The following is a 14164-nucleotide window of genomic DNA, read 5'->3' on the forward strand; positions in this document are numbered from 1 at the left end:
GAGGTTTAATTGGATTTACGGTTCCACATAGCTGGGGAAGCCTCACAATCATGGCAGAAGACAAGGAGGAGTAAGTCACATCTTACTTACATGGATGGTGGCAGGCAAAGAGAGTGTGTGCAGGGCAACTCCCATTTTTAAAACCATCATCTCATGGGACCCATTCACTATCACAAGAACAGCACAGGAGGGAAAGACCCGCCCCCATAATTCAATCATCTCCCACTGGGTCCTGCCCACAACATGTGGGAATTATGGGAGTTACAAGATGAGATTTGGGTGGGGACACATAGCCAAACCATATCAGTGGGATATGTGAAAATCTTTCTCTAGCTTTTCCAAATGAATGACATCTTGCCTGGATAATTTTTTCCACAAAAAGAGCTGCAGATGTTGTTTCATTTCCTTGGGGAGTTCACGGTCTTAATTTCAGTTACATCTGAAATCAGTACTTGGAATATTATCTGGCCTTTTTTCCAGATGTTTAAGATTTCTTCCTCACTGAAGTTTGAAAATGTTATAAGTAAACATCTTGGCATCTTTCTCTGGATGTTAATTTCCAGATTAACTTCCTAATATGTAGGCCATGTCCTTAATGAATTCTGGAAATATTGTCTACCTTAAATTGTTGATTCATTAACATTTATTTAGTCTATCAGCTCAAGTACTTTCACTTACTATTTTTAAGTTAAAACACTGTGTTCCATTATAAAAGTGGATCATTTTGGTCTGGCATTATTTATACATGTTTATTTAAGCTATCTAATTTTTTATTTGATTCTGTAGTTAATAAATATGCTTCCCTAATTAACTATTTAGCAGTTCTCCATGTAAACTCTTCTCTTTACTAGTTCTGGAAATATTCTTAATTGTATATAATACTGTAATTTTCACTAAATGGCTTTTTATTTCCTGACTTTAGTTATATCAGGGAATTTTAAACTTCATTGGTTTTTTTTTTTCCCTATTCTTTTATAGTTTTGTAATTTAGAATTACAACTTTTAAAAATTAGTTGAATTATTTTAAAAGTTCTCCTTTGTTTTTTGGATACTGAGGTTATGTTATTGAAGATTTTTGTTTGAGACACTGTCATTGGCATTTGAATGGGTTTACTATGAAGAAGGCTATCTATACTGCTACTTAGGCCATTAATCTCCCAGAAGCAACAGTATTTTTTACTTGTAAGTACTACTTTTTAGAAATAAGTACATAAGTACTGTAGGTTTTGTTAAACTAATGATAAAATTCTTCCAATAAGTGAGACTCCTCCATGTACTTTTATGTACCAATAAGCTTATATCTTGAGTTTTCATCTTCAAATGAGCCTCTGTCCAACAGATAAAATTATACTTTTAAAAAAACTGAAAGGTGATTCGTTTCCTCTGTTAGAATTTTACTCTTAACATCATAGCTGATCTAGAACTAAAAGAAGAAACATCCTGCTTAACCACACAGAGCTCAAAGTACTGTTTTCCTCTATAATAATAATCCACAATAATACGATCCATTGTAGCAAAGTTGGAATTAAGTCAAGTGGTGCAAGGCTCTGCTTTAACATTTCTTCATTTCTTAAGTCAAGCTTATGACATCTGTCCCTGGAGATCTGAATTAGGAGCTCCTCAGTATGTTAGTCTGAGAACAAGTTTTAGCATTAACAAAAGAAAAGCTATTTATTTTAATATTTAACATATACCCAGCCATTTTACCAAATTTCCAACACCAAAAGAAGCAAAAACCTTTATATATTGATGAATGCACTTTAAAATAAAGCTACAATATATTTGAATTGAGAGGCATGTTTTCCAGATGGAAACAGCAAAATATAAAAAAGTCCTTTCCAATAATACATAATTTTAATGCAGTTGTAATTGGAATCTCCAATGGTTGTTTTCCCCTTTTGGCAATATAACAAAATGAGTTTAAATTTTATATGGAAAAAATGTCAAATAATAGCAATAAATGTTTAAAAAGAAGAATAAAATGGGACCCAGTTACTTTTCTAGATCTTAAACCTGAAATCAAACTATTATAATGAAGATGGTATCATTGATATTGGAATAGAAAATAAATCCAGGAAATATAATACAAAGTACAGAAACAGATCCAAGTATATGTGGAAACAATATATGATTAAAGACGTGTTTCAATTCAGTAGATAAAAGAGGGTTTTTAAAGTAAATGGTGTCATGGAGTTGGCTGTTTGGAGGAACATATTTATAGCTCATGTCATATACAAAATATATTCTAGATGGATTTAATATATAACATGGAGAAATATTTTTTAAAATATTAGAAGAAGAATAAGGAGGATATTTATATTACCTTAGATAGAGGAAATATGCCTAAGCAAGACAAGAAGCCAAAAAACCATAAAGGAAAACATAGACATATGTGAATACTTTAAAAAAAAGAAAGAAAAATAAAAACTATGGCAAAGGATACTATACACAAAACAGACAAATGATGGGCTGGGAAAGAAATAACTTCAGCGTGTAAAGTGATAAAGTATTACTATCACTAATAAACTAAGGGTTCTGTATAAATTGAGTGAAGAGTCAAATAACCTTACAAAAACATGGGCAAAGGATTCGAAACGATATTTGCAGAAGAGAAAATGCAAAAGATCAATGAAAACATATGAAAATATGCTCAACTTCACCAGAATTCAAGGGAATACAAATTAAAATAGAATACCATTCCTCACCCATTAGAGTGGTAATTTCCAGTGATGACTAGGAGACAGAAAACAGGCAGGCTCATATGTACTAATGGGCATCCAAATTGCTACAACCTTTTAAGAAAGAAATTTAGCAATATATTTTAAAATTTAAGAGATCCAAGTGCTTTGACTCAACAATCCCGCTGTTTGGGATTCCACCACAATGAAGCACGGATGTATGACAGGTTAGTTAGAAGAAACACAACCACAACCAAGAAGACAAAACTAACATCGCTCCACAGGTGACAGGGGAGTGAAGATGATGTAATCATTAACATGAATCTGTTAGATCCACAACTACAAGCTAGGTGAATTATGTGACATTTGTCACATAAAAGATAGTTGCACATTAACTCTTACATTTGAAAAATTTCCATACAACTACCTAATATGCATGCATGTGATTGAACTATATGCAATTGCTGATTTTAACTACTATGGCCTAATAAAATAACAATCTCATAAATTGCAACCCAACATATATTTATTACACATTTATGAGCATGAAGAAAAATGTGGAATGATATACCCCAAAGCATTAACATTGGTTACATGGGGGAGGAGGGAAGTAAGGGAAAAAGGAGAAATGAGCTTCTTCCTATAGCTTTTTACTTGTAAAACCAAGAGCATGTTACATTTGTCAATTTAAAATATCTGATAAAGAAAATAAAGAAGGCCAGCCACGGTGGCTCACGCCTGTAATCCCAACACTTTGGGAGTAGGCTGAGGTTGGAAGATCACTTGAGGTGAGGAGTTTGAGACCAGCCTGGCCAACATGGTGAAACCGTCTCTATAAAAATTATAAAACTTAGCCAGTCATGGTGGCACAAGCCTGCAGTCCCAGCAGAGGCAGGAGAATCGCTTGAACCCAGGAGGCAAAGGTTATAGTGTGCCAAGATCATGCCACAGCACTCTAGCCTGGGGGACAGAGTGAGATTCCGTCTCAAAAAAAAGGAAAAGAAAGAAAAAAGACTCTCAGGTTCAATATTGCTTGAAAACATATCTACATTTGTCTACGGTAATGGCTCACTTTATCAAACATAATAACAAATAATTTACGTCCTTGTCTCCTTCACCAAGATAGTTAAAAATGAGTTGTTTAAAGAACAACTCTTTGTTATTTAAAAGAATAGAATTCCAGAATATATTTGCAACTAGCAAAAATTAAAATTCAGAGAACTGAATGACTGTTCTGTCCAACACTTAACTGTTGACAAGTGGAGCAAAAAGAACTCTCATACTGCTAATGAAGAATAAATTGGTATAACCACTAATGGTCAACCTAATAAAGTGAATATTTGCAATGTTCTATGCCTTAGCAACTGAACTCCAAAGTATATGTCCTAGAAAAACTCCTGGATGTGAACCAGGATACATGAACAGAATTCACACAGCAGCGTCGCACATCAGAGCAAAAAGCTGGACACAACCCAAATGCCCAACGTGTGTAGAATGAATAAAGTGTGTGATATTTCACACAGTAGAAGAATGGTACAGTAATTAATGCTAGATAGCAGTAAAAAATGGGTAAACTACAGCTATGCACGTCCACCTAAATGAATCTTAAAACATAATGTTGGTTAAAAATCCAAGCCAAAGAAGAAGCATGATGTCATTTATTTAAAGTTCTAAAACAGGCAAACTAAACCATATATGCAGGGAAGTGATAAATAAAATGTCCAGATTATGGCTTTCTGGGAAGGAGGAAAAAGGAGGATGGAATTGGAGAGAAGCATACAGGAGTTTTTAAAGGTGGTACTTAAAAGATGGGGAATGTATGTGGGTTTGTTTTACTAACAGTCTTTAATACATATATGTATATACACGTATGCATTCTTTTGATGTATTTTACATACACACACATACATACACATATAGACACAGAAAGAATGCCTTTAGGTCTATGTCTAACTTTCATAGCTTCATGCCTATGAAGCTACAAAAGACCAGAATATGCAACCCCCAAATGGGAAGGAATGTTCATCTGGAGGTTACCAAGAAGTAGACGCAAGAAAGTTCTTTACCTCCTTCTATTTGCCTTAAAGTAGGACACAGATTATTAAAGACAAAAGGTATCCCGCCCTGCACTCCTCTCCTTCTGTACCGGGGAGAACGAAGGCTAATTACTGGGGACAACTTTAGACGCGTATTGGCCTGGAGATGGTATGAGAGGAATCCACATGAACAACGATTACTAACTTGCTTTTATCTGCCATTTATTTGTCTTCCCCACAGTTGGCCCAGTTAGAGACTCAAAGTTCTTTTCCATCGTCTTGTCACTTCTCTAAGGAATGTACTGTCCTTTGCTGAAGATGCTCTATAAGCTGGAATTCAAAGCCATCTCTTTAGAAACTACTCAATCTTTGTGTGTCTCCCATGTGTACTATGTGTATATGAAATAAACATGTTAATAAACTTGTTTGTTTTTTGCTTTTTAATCTGTCTTTTGTTACAGGGGGTCATTCCAACTAAGAACCTATAAATATTGAAGAAAAACTTACTTTACTGAATTTTATCTTATTGAAGATGGGCTTCTTATTGAAGAAGCCACTTAACCATCTTCCAGGTGTACTTTGTGTTGTAGATTCTTAATACATAACGGAATGAATATATTTCTAGAGTAATACTCAAAGGAACATTGCTGGGAGCCATATTCTTCCAGTGCCAGAGTAAAATGGAAAGTTATGGAATTTTTTGTTGTATGCCAGAGCTGGAAAGAATATAACAGAAAACCCAAGCTAAACTTTAACACACTGTGACACAAATGTTTCCAAGTCACCTTGGGAAAATAATTTACCAAGTTATAGCAAAAAGCAAAGGTAACATTTCTGAGTAGAGTTACATTGGTTTTACTTTTACCCTGGGTTAATAATACCTTTCTTTTACTTTAAGATCTAAACTAAATGACACCAAAACTCCAACCTTGGCTAATAAGATTTTTGAGGGCAGGTGAAAAAAATGCCTTTTCTCAACCACAAATCTCATGTACTCAGGAAACAATGATTTGTTGGGAATAGACCAGGTGGAGCTCTATTTCCAGATATTACAATGTTGGTCCTGATTCACAGCAGTTGAGCAGCTAAAAGCATTCTAAATAAGGCAGTGTTTCACCAGGTGAAGGAAGACAATTAGAAAGGGAGGAAGTCTGTCCTTATTCCCATCCTCCACAGCTGCCTGAAACCAAAGTTGTACCCATGACTAAATCACTACTCATTTTGATCTCCCGGCTTCTTTTCCTTTCCAAGGATTATTTTGAGTACTTGGACTTCTATTTTACTCACTCAGTTGTATCTACTGTGGTTAGGAGTTTGATAAATAATCTGATTTAGCTAAGATGCTTTACCGACAGGATATCCTGTATCTAGTTAACTAGGTAAGGCTAGAGGAAAGAGTGATTAGACAATCTGAATGCATGTTATTTTTAAAAAGTAAAGGAAAAGACAAAAAAGCCAAGGTAGGTACAGGGCCTTTATTATCTCCAATAAACCAAAACAGTACGGCACTGAACTACCTTGTATCTGCAAACACAATTTATCTGCAGATGTCACATTTTTATTTTCTAACGCTAGAAAGTTCTATATTGTGCTCAACACCTGGAAATATAGGTGCAGTACAACCAATGAGTTAAAAAGCTTTACGTTTTCCCTTTGGCAAACAAAAAAAAAGGGGGGGGGGATTAAATTAACAGCTTCCCTTGAATGTTTATTTTTCCCAAATTTTTTCAGACTGCTTTTATAAAATAGCAGCTTTATTGAGATACAATGAAATATCATAAAGTTCACTTCGAAGGTATACAATTCAGTGTTTTTAGTATAGTCACAGATTAGACTGTGAATTCTGTACCCAACACCACGATCAAATATCAGAATATTTTCATCACCCCAAAAAAGCAAACCCAACGACCGGACGTGGTAGCTCACTTTGTGAGGCCGCGGCAGGCAGATCACCTGAGGTCAGGAGTTCGAGATCAGCCTGGCCAACATGGTGAAGCCCCGTTTCTACTAAAAATATAAAAATTAGCCTGGCGTGGTGGCACACACCTGTAGTCCCAGCTACTTGGGAGGCTGAGGCAGGAGAATTGCTTGAATTCGGGAGGCAGAGGTTGCAGTGAGCAGAGAGGTTGCATTGGAGCGCCAATGCACTCAAGCCTAGGCGACAGAGCGAGACTCCGTCTCAAACAAACAAACCAACCCAAACAAAACAAAAAAGAGCAAACCCATATCCATTAGCAGTCACTTCCCCTTCCCCTCTTCCCTCTCCCCTAGCCTGAAACCACAAATCTACCTCCTATCTCTATGGATTTGTCTATTCTGGATATTTCAGTGCCTGGGATCATATAATATGTAGCCTGTTGTGTCTGGTTTCTTTCACCTAGCACAGTATTTTCAGGGTTCATCCACACTGTAGCATGTATCAGTACCTTGTTCCTTTTTATGGCTGAATAATCCATTGTATGGATACACCACATTTGTGGTGTTTCCTCCAGGTTGCTTGTTTATGATAAGAAACAAAAGCAAGCCTAGGAAGCAGAAAGAACCAGATTCCAGCTGTGTACTCAACCTAAACCAGGGATTAACAAACACAATTACTATTATATCTGCATTTATACCCAGTTCTTGCAAACTGCCCTACTCCTGGAGGATGTCAATGAGATGTCAGCTGTGGTAACATGGAATTCTAAAAATTTCTCTTATACTATTAATGAGGAAAGAAGAAAGAAAATGGAATTAAAAAACAATGAGGCTGAGGTAGGAAGATTACTTGAGCCCAGGAACTCAAGACCAGTCCAGGTAACATAACGAGACCCCATCTCTTCAAAAACATTTAAAAATTAGCCAGGCGTGGTGGTGTGCACCTGTGGTCCTAGCTACTGGAGAGGCTGAGGTGGCAGGTTCGCTGGAGCCCAGGAGGTCGAGGCTATGATCATGCCACTGCACTCCAGCCTGGGTGACAAAGTGAGTCCTTGTCTCAAAACAACAAAAACAAACAAAACCATAATTAAGTAATCACTACTAATAGGTAAGCAGATAAACATTGTGGTATACCAGTACAATAGAATACTATCCAAGAATAAAAAGAATAAATAGTTGATGCATACAGCATGGATGTATCGCAGTGTAATTATACTGAGAGGGAGATAGAAGGGAGAGATGATCATGGAGCATGAGGAAACTTTTGAATGAATATGTTCATCATCTTGTTTGTGATGATGGTCTCATGGGTGTATGCAATCAAAATTCATCAAATCATACCCTTTGAATATGTGTTATTTATTGTATATCAACTATACATAAATAAAGCTGTTAAGAAATAATTTTTTAAAGGAGCATAGGCATATTCATCAAATTACATATATCAAATATGTGCAGTTTTTTAAAATCTCAATTATACTTCCAAATGGTTGTTTTCAACAAGTGTATACATCCTAAAGAGGTATTTGCATGACTACTGTGTGGAAAACACTGCCTTAATTTTGCATATAAAATTTCAATTGATTTTACAGCAAGTCAAGTTATTCTCATTTTTCATACTAGGAAACTTAAGGTTGAGAAAGTTCAGTAACTTGCCAAGGTGGTCACAGTCAGTGCTATGCTAACTTCAGTTAGTTTTAATTCCACCGCCCCAGCTCTTTTCTCTACACCACACTGCCTCTCACTGCTCCTATTATAGACCCAACCCTTCCCAGCACTTCCCAAGTCAGGGAATTTTCCCATCCACAGAGGAGGTTTGTGCTTTAGGATGGCATTCCACATTTGTTTTGTCCATCATTTTGTGCTGCCACAAATACTTCCCCAACAAATTTATCTGATTCAGTGGATTTATTCATTTTCAGTGGATCAGAGTGGTTAATCTAGATTAGATCAAGGCAAGTAATCCTGGTCCCTGGCTCAAAGAAATGAAAATAATTCATCTGAGATTCAAAGCAAGATGGACAACACTAAAAACTGGCCACTCAATCCACTAGCCAGGCATGGCATTTCTTTGGGATAACAGTCATTTCCTTTGATGTTGGGAGGCCCAAGAAGGTGGCTATCTAAAGGTGCTCTGAGGTGTCCAGCTACTTTTTGTAGCAAACTTAAACTGTAAGTTGAGGTTGCCATCCTGTCTGTCAATAGAGAAAGCATAGGGTGGTTTTCTCTCTGTGTAGCTCCTCCAGATCATCTTTCACCACACAAGCAACTGAACTCAGTCCAAATGCCACCATTGTAGCTGGGTCCACTTGGACATGGGCTATGACCTTGACTAAGTAAAATTAATAAAAACGTGAAAGCTGGTTGAAACAATTTTTTTCTAAGTTATCTACACTTCTTGGAAATGCTGCCATTTCCTTCATGCAAGACTTCCACGATGAAGGTTAACTGTGTTGTGTATCTTTCTTTTGCCCCTCCAAATCCATTCTCCATCCACCTGGTTTATGCCCCAGGAAACTAAACTGCATGAAGCCAGTAGTAGACTTCCTTGCTCTTTGCCTCCCAGTTGGGTTTGGCCAATGAGGAGCATGAGCAGGCAATCAGAATAAGTGGAAGAATCAGTTCAGGCTACTTGTTTCCTGGGGTCTCTGCCTGCAGGATCATTATAATCTGGCTATATTCCTTTCCTGGAGGCCACAGCTCCACTAAGGAGGTCCTCTCCTCACTGTCCTCATACCTTAGGCCAAAGGATAATACAGGAGCCCTGGGAAACTGCATTCTCCCTTGCAGTTTTCCTATACTCTGGCCCTCATCCTTGGAAATACTCTTTTTACTAAGTGCTCTTGAAATTAACCAGTTTGAGGATGTCAACTGTTTCCAATACAGCTGACATTTTCTGAGGGCTGAGTATGCCCTATTCAGAATATGAACTTATTCAAAGTTTTCAGTTTATATGAAAACACTGACATTCATGGGGTTAATAACAAGCTCAGGCAAAGATAAACAATGGCTAGATAAGGTATAGAGTGGTCAGACAGCATCAATTCAGCCTCACACCAATGCTCATTGGCAATTGTGTAAGGTGAAGGCATAGTCACATAGACTTAGGAGAACAGTGAAGGTGGTAGATACATTTCACAGATTTTAAAATGCGAGGAAAGCCAAACATTTTCGGGTTGATATGTCATGCTTCTTCACGCTTATAAATTATATTTCCATGGTGACATCAACCTTTTTTGCATATGGTATTCCACTTCGATTGAAGCTTTAAGCCATTTTTTGGTTGTAATTATCAAATATAAAGAAAGAGACACTTGCTACAATAAAAACTGCCTAAATGGCAAATCTAAGATTTCAGAGAGGTACCATCTGTTTTTCCTCATTGAGAGGTATTATCATATATAGTGAAAAATGCTATAAAAGTGAAGTGATGCTTTTTGTGTCATGAATAAGTTATAATCTCAAGTAGATTTTGATTACTTAGAGCTTATAGCAAAGACATAAGTCCATTAAGGAAAAGATGGATCTTGATCCTATCTGAGCCCAAAACAAATAACTTCCCATTTCCAGAATCACCTCAACTATATCATTCCCATAAGTATATCTAAAATAGCTGCTTTAAGATTTATTTTCCTTGATTTTTCTTTAATGAAGCCAAAATGTTATTAACATTTAACATGAATCTATAAAGGTCTTTTAAGTAAAAAGGCTAAAATGTTGAAATATTAATAATGACATTTTGTTTATTTTTTGTTTGGGGTGTGTGTGTGTGTGTGTGTGTGTGTGTATGTTATAGAACAGGGCGGGGGATAGAAAAGAGAAACCCATGGAATAAATCTAGGCCAGAAAGGTAAAAGCTCTTATCTTTGTATTCGTTATGGGTATTGATTAGAACTTAAAAGAGTACTTGAAAGAAGGTCTCAAAAGAAGATCTGGAGGACCCTGGCAGCTTTCGTTTAACTCTGCATAACATCAGATGGCTCTTAGAAAGCACTCACTTATTTTCCAAATAAGTGGTAATTTCGCCCTTTCAATTTTTCCTAACTCAGTGTGACATATCAGTGAATAATACCATCTTATATGTGTGTCATATTTTACAATTTATACAGTGTATTCCTATTCATTATCTCAACTGATATTTACGTATTTCAGGTAGAGTCAGGGTGAATGTGACAACCTCCATTTTACAGATGAGGAAACTAAGGCCTAGAGGTATAAGTCAAAACTCTTTTAATCACAACCTGAATTAGCTTGGGCAAAACATGGGAATGTATTGGCTCATGTGGACTGGATTCATGGACTGCAATTTTGACTGAGCTCTCTCCTTCTTTCCTTTCTCTCTCTCTCTCTGACTCTCTCTGCTTCCCCTCTGTGCACTGGACCCGATTCTCTCCACAGACTGAAACACAGCTTTACGTGATTCTTACTGCCTTGGGACCAGAAAGGATGGGACCTCTCCTCTCAACTTGAGTTGGAAAATTCTAGAGGAAGAACCTACTGGCCCCTGCTGATGGCAGGCCGACCCTCTGAACTAACCACTGTGGTCTGGGGACGAAATACTGTGGCTTCCTCAGCATGGGTCAAGTCTCCTCCCCTGTGGTCAGTGTTACCTAAACAGCCTAACAAAATCGGAACAGAATGGCCACTGAGGAGACTAGGAGGAGAGAGGCAGCCACCTTAATTTGTTTCTACTGCCTTAAATAACTTGTCCAGGGGCTGAATCAAAACAACTGCCCAGATTTTCAGGCTGCACCTATCTCCTTCACTTCACAGCCTTTTCCTGCAGGAGCCACAGAGGTGTAACTGCGCTTCTCTCTTCCTCACAGTTACCATGTGGTCTGGGTCAAGACTAGTTGGAAAAGACTCGATTCTGTCTTGATTCTGTCACTTTTCAGCTGTGTGACCCTAAGCACATTACTTAACCTCTGGGAACCACAGCTTCCTCCTTTGTAAAATAAACAGTTCCTGCATTGCAGGGTCATCTAAAGGATAAAGGGAGATAATATACCCCAGATGACTTTGAAAATCATAAAAGAACTACATTAAGGTTTATTACTTAAGTTCCACATGTAAATGTTAACAGAGGCTAAAACTACACATTAACATCCTTCAGCTGTAGTTCTCACTACCACCAGCCCTCTCTGTTAGCATCACTTTGGTTCTGACATTTTTTTTCTTTCAGTTTTAAAAGGCACATTTTAAAAAGAAGCATAATAGTGTCTCAAAATGTAAAATTTAGCTCAGAAGAAAAGCTTATGAACAGATGGTTCAATGGCACTTATACTCACCTTTTTGATACAGATTAACCAGGAGATGAAAAATCTCTGTAAGAGACACAAGAAACTCTCAACAGTGGTTACCTCTAGGGACTGAGGCTAAAAGTTGGTGGAAAGAAACACTTTTATTTTTCATTTATGCCTGTCTCTACTACTTGAATTTTTAAAATCTTTCACATATATTCTTTTTTTCCCTGCATGAATTCCTTTCATAATAAAAAAAAAAACCCTAACTAAAAATAAAATCATAATTGCCACAAAAAAGGATCATATACCAGTTACAGTATACAGTATATAGTATATGCCCATTATAGTATACAGTATATAGCAGTTATAGTATATAAATGATATAGTGCCTGGTACAGAAAAAGCTTTCAATAAGTTCGTGCTTATTGATCTAGATATCCCTAGTTACCACCTAATCAGCTAAAATAAAATCTAGTTTTATTTCTATGAATGTATATTTTTCCATGAATCATATTGTAAGAAATGCTCATTACCATCTGCCACGGATATGATTTTAAACTCATAAATTCACACACCAAACATGAAACCTCCTTTTAAAATTCTCAATTATAAACACAGTACATGTGGCTACCTTTCAATGCTGTTACTGCTCTTCTTATAAGCTGACTTCCTTATTAACATTGGACGATGCTGGGCTTCTAGGAACCATACCATTTTACAGCTGCGGGTTTGCATGATATTTCTAAGAAATTAAAGGTTACATGGCAGCATATGCCAAAGCTAACAGAGAGATTTAAATAGTATTTTTTAAAAATGATGTAAATGGCTAGGAAGTTTGAATGCTATGCACTGGTTAAGTGCTATACTGGTTGCCTAGTTACATCTCTGTAGAAAGGTTAAAATGGTTGTCTCTAAATCTAAAAGAAATTTAAAGTCCTAAAGTTTCATGATTAAGCTAAGGATTGCTTGCGCATCCCTCTGCAGTCATGCCTTGACACAAATCCCCATCAGGTAATGGTGCTTCGGAATGTCTTAAGGAGATTTTAAATCAAAAGTATTTATATATATGAAATTTGTTGCCTTGCTCTCATTTCATTAAAGTTATTACATCTGGACGCTCCTTTTTTTTTTTTTGAGACGGAGTCTCACTCTGTAGCCTAGGCTGGAGTGCAGCGGTGCGATCTTGGCTCACCGCAAGCTCCGCCTCCCGGGTTCACGCCATTCTCCTGCCTCAGCCTCCCGAGTAGCTGGGACTACAGGCACGCGCCACCATGTCTGTCTAATTTTTTTGTATTTTTAGTAGAGACGGGGTTTCACCGTGTTAGCCAGGATAGTCTCGATCTCCTGACCTTGTGATCTGCCCGCCTCGACCTCCCAAATGGACTCTCCCTTTTATCACTACGAATTGCAGTCTGCTACTATAGGCTATTAAAACACTTTCCAGCCTAGCTGGTGCAAATTCTATCCCACGATAGGTGGAAGAAAGTCCAGTATTTTAAATTTTTAAACTTAAAAACAATTTTTTACTGTGACTAGCTCTGCAAAGTATAGGCCAGTCTACAACATAGTAACAAAAACTACACATCTAAAGAATAAACAACTAGTATCTTAACTCTCAGAGATGTTCCTCTTTTACCTCTCAAGGGTTTCCTAATTAGTTCTACCTTGCAGACACGATAACATCCAAATATCTGCGCCCAGCAATGGAACAGAAAAGAACAACTTTGGTATAGAAATTTAATATGAGTGTATTAAAACGGATTCACACTTCTTCCAGAATTTGAAGGTAGGAGGAAACAGTCTTTTTCTTTTTTCCTCTTGACGTTCAGTCGGCATTTTGTTTTGAATTGAGGTAAAATTCACATATAAAATTAACCATTAGCCATTGTAAAGTGTACAATTCAATGGCAGTTAGTACATTCACGGTGTTGTGCAGCTATCACCGCTGTCTAGTTCCAAGACATTCCATCACCCCGGGAGGAAGCCCTGTACCAGATAAATAGCTATTTTGATCCTTATTTACATTTACTCTCTAATTTCTCCTTGAAAAACAATAAAAGAACCTAAGTTTAAATTACAGCATAAGAACTTGATGTGTTTTCAATTCTTCTGAAACTTGTTGATTCACAAAAATCAGTAAAGATTTGAAGCTGAAATGAGGCTAGTCTTAGCAAAATGAAACCAGGATTGAAAGTCCTGAAAGGAAGAAACCCAAAAAGAGATTGAGGAAAAAGTCAACATAATTCACAATTCTGTCCAGGCCCCATCCTTGTCAGAAGGCCAGATTCTA

General features: G+C 37.0%; 1 protein-coding gene across 7 annotated transcripts in view; it reads right to left on the reverse strand.

Moving 5' to 3' along the window:
* GNG2 (G protein subunit gamma 2) overlaps window positions 1-14164 on the reverse strand; it is a 127649-nt gene that overhangs the window by 76828 nt on the left and 36657 nt on the right. For 2 of the 7 annotated variants that reach the window (XM_031668106.1, XM_017961173.3), the window contains exon 3: window positions 11920-11955. The exons of the other annotated variants lie outside the window; for them this stretch is intronic. The gene's annotated coding sequence lies outside the window, so the exon portion shown is untranslated. The remainder of the gene's footprint in view (window positions 1-11919; window positions 11956-14164) is intronic. 7 annotated transcript variants of the gene reach the window in all.

Source organism: Papio anubis, chromosome 7, assembly GCF_008728515.1.
Source record: "Papio anubis isolate 15944 chromosome 7, Panubis1.0, whole genome shotgun sequence".
Classification (NCBI taxonomy): domain Eukaryota; kingdom Metazoa; phylum Chordata; class Mammalia; order Primates; family Cercopithecidae; genus Papio; species Papio anubis.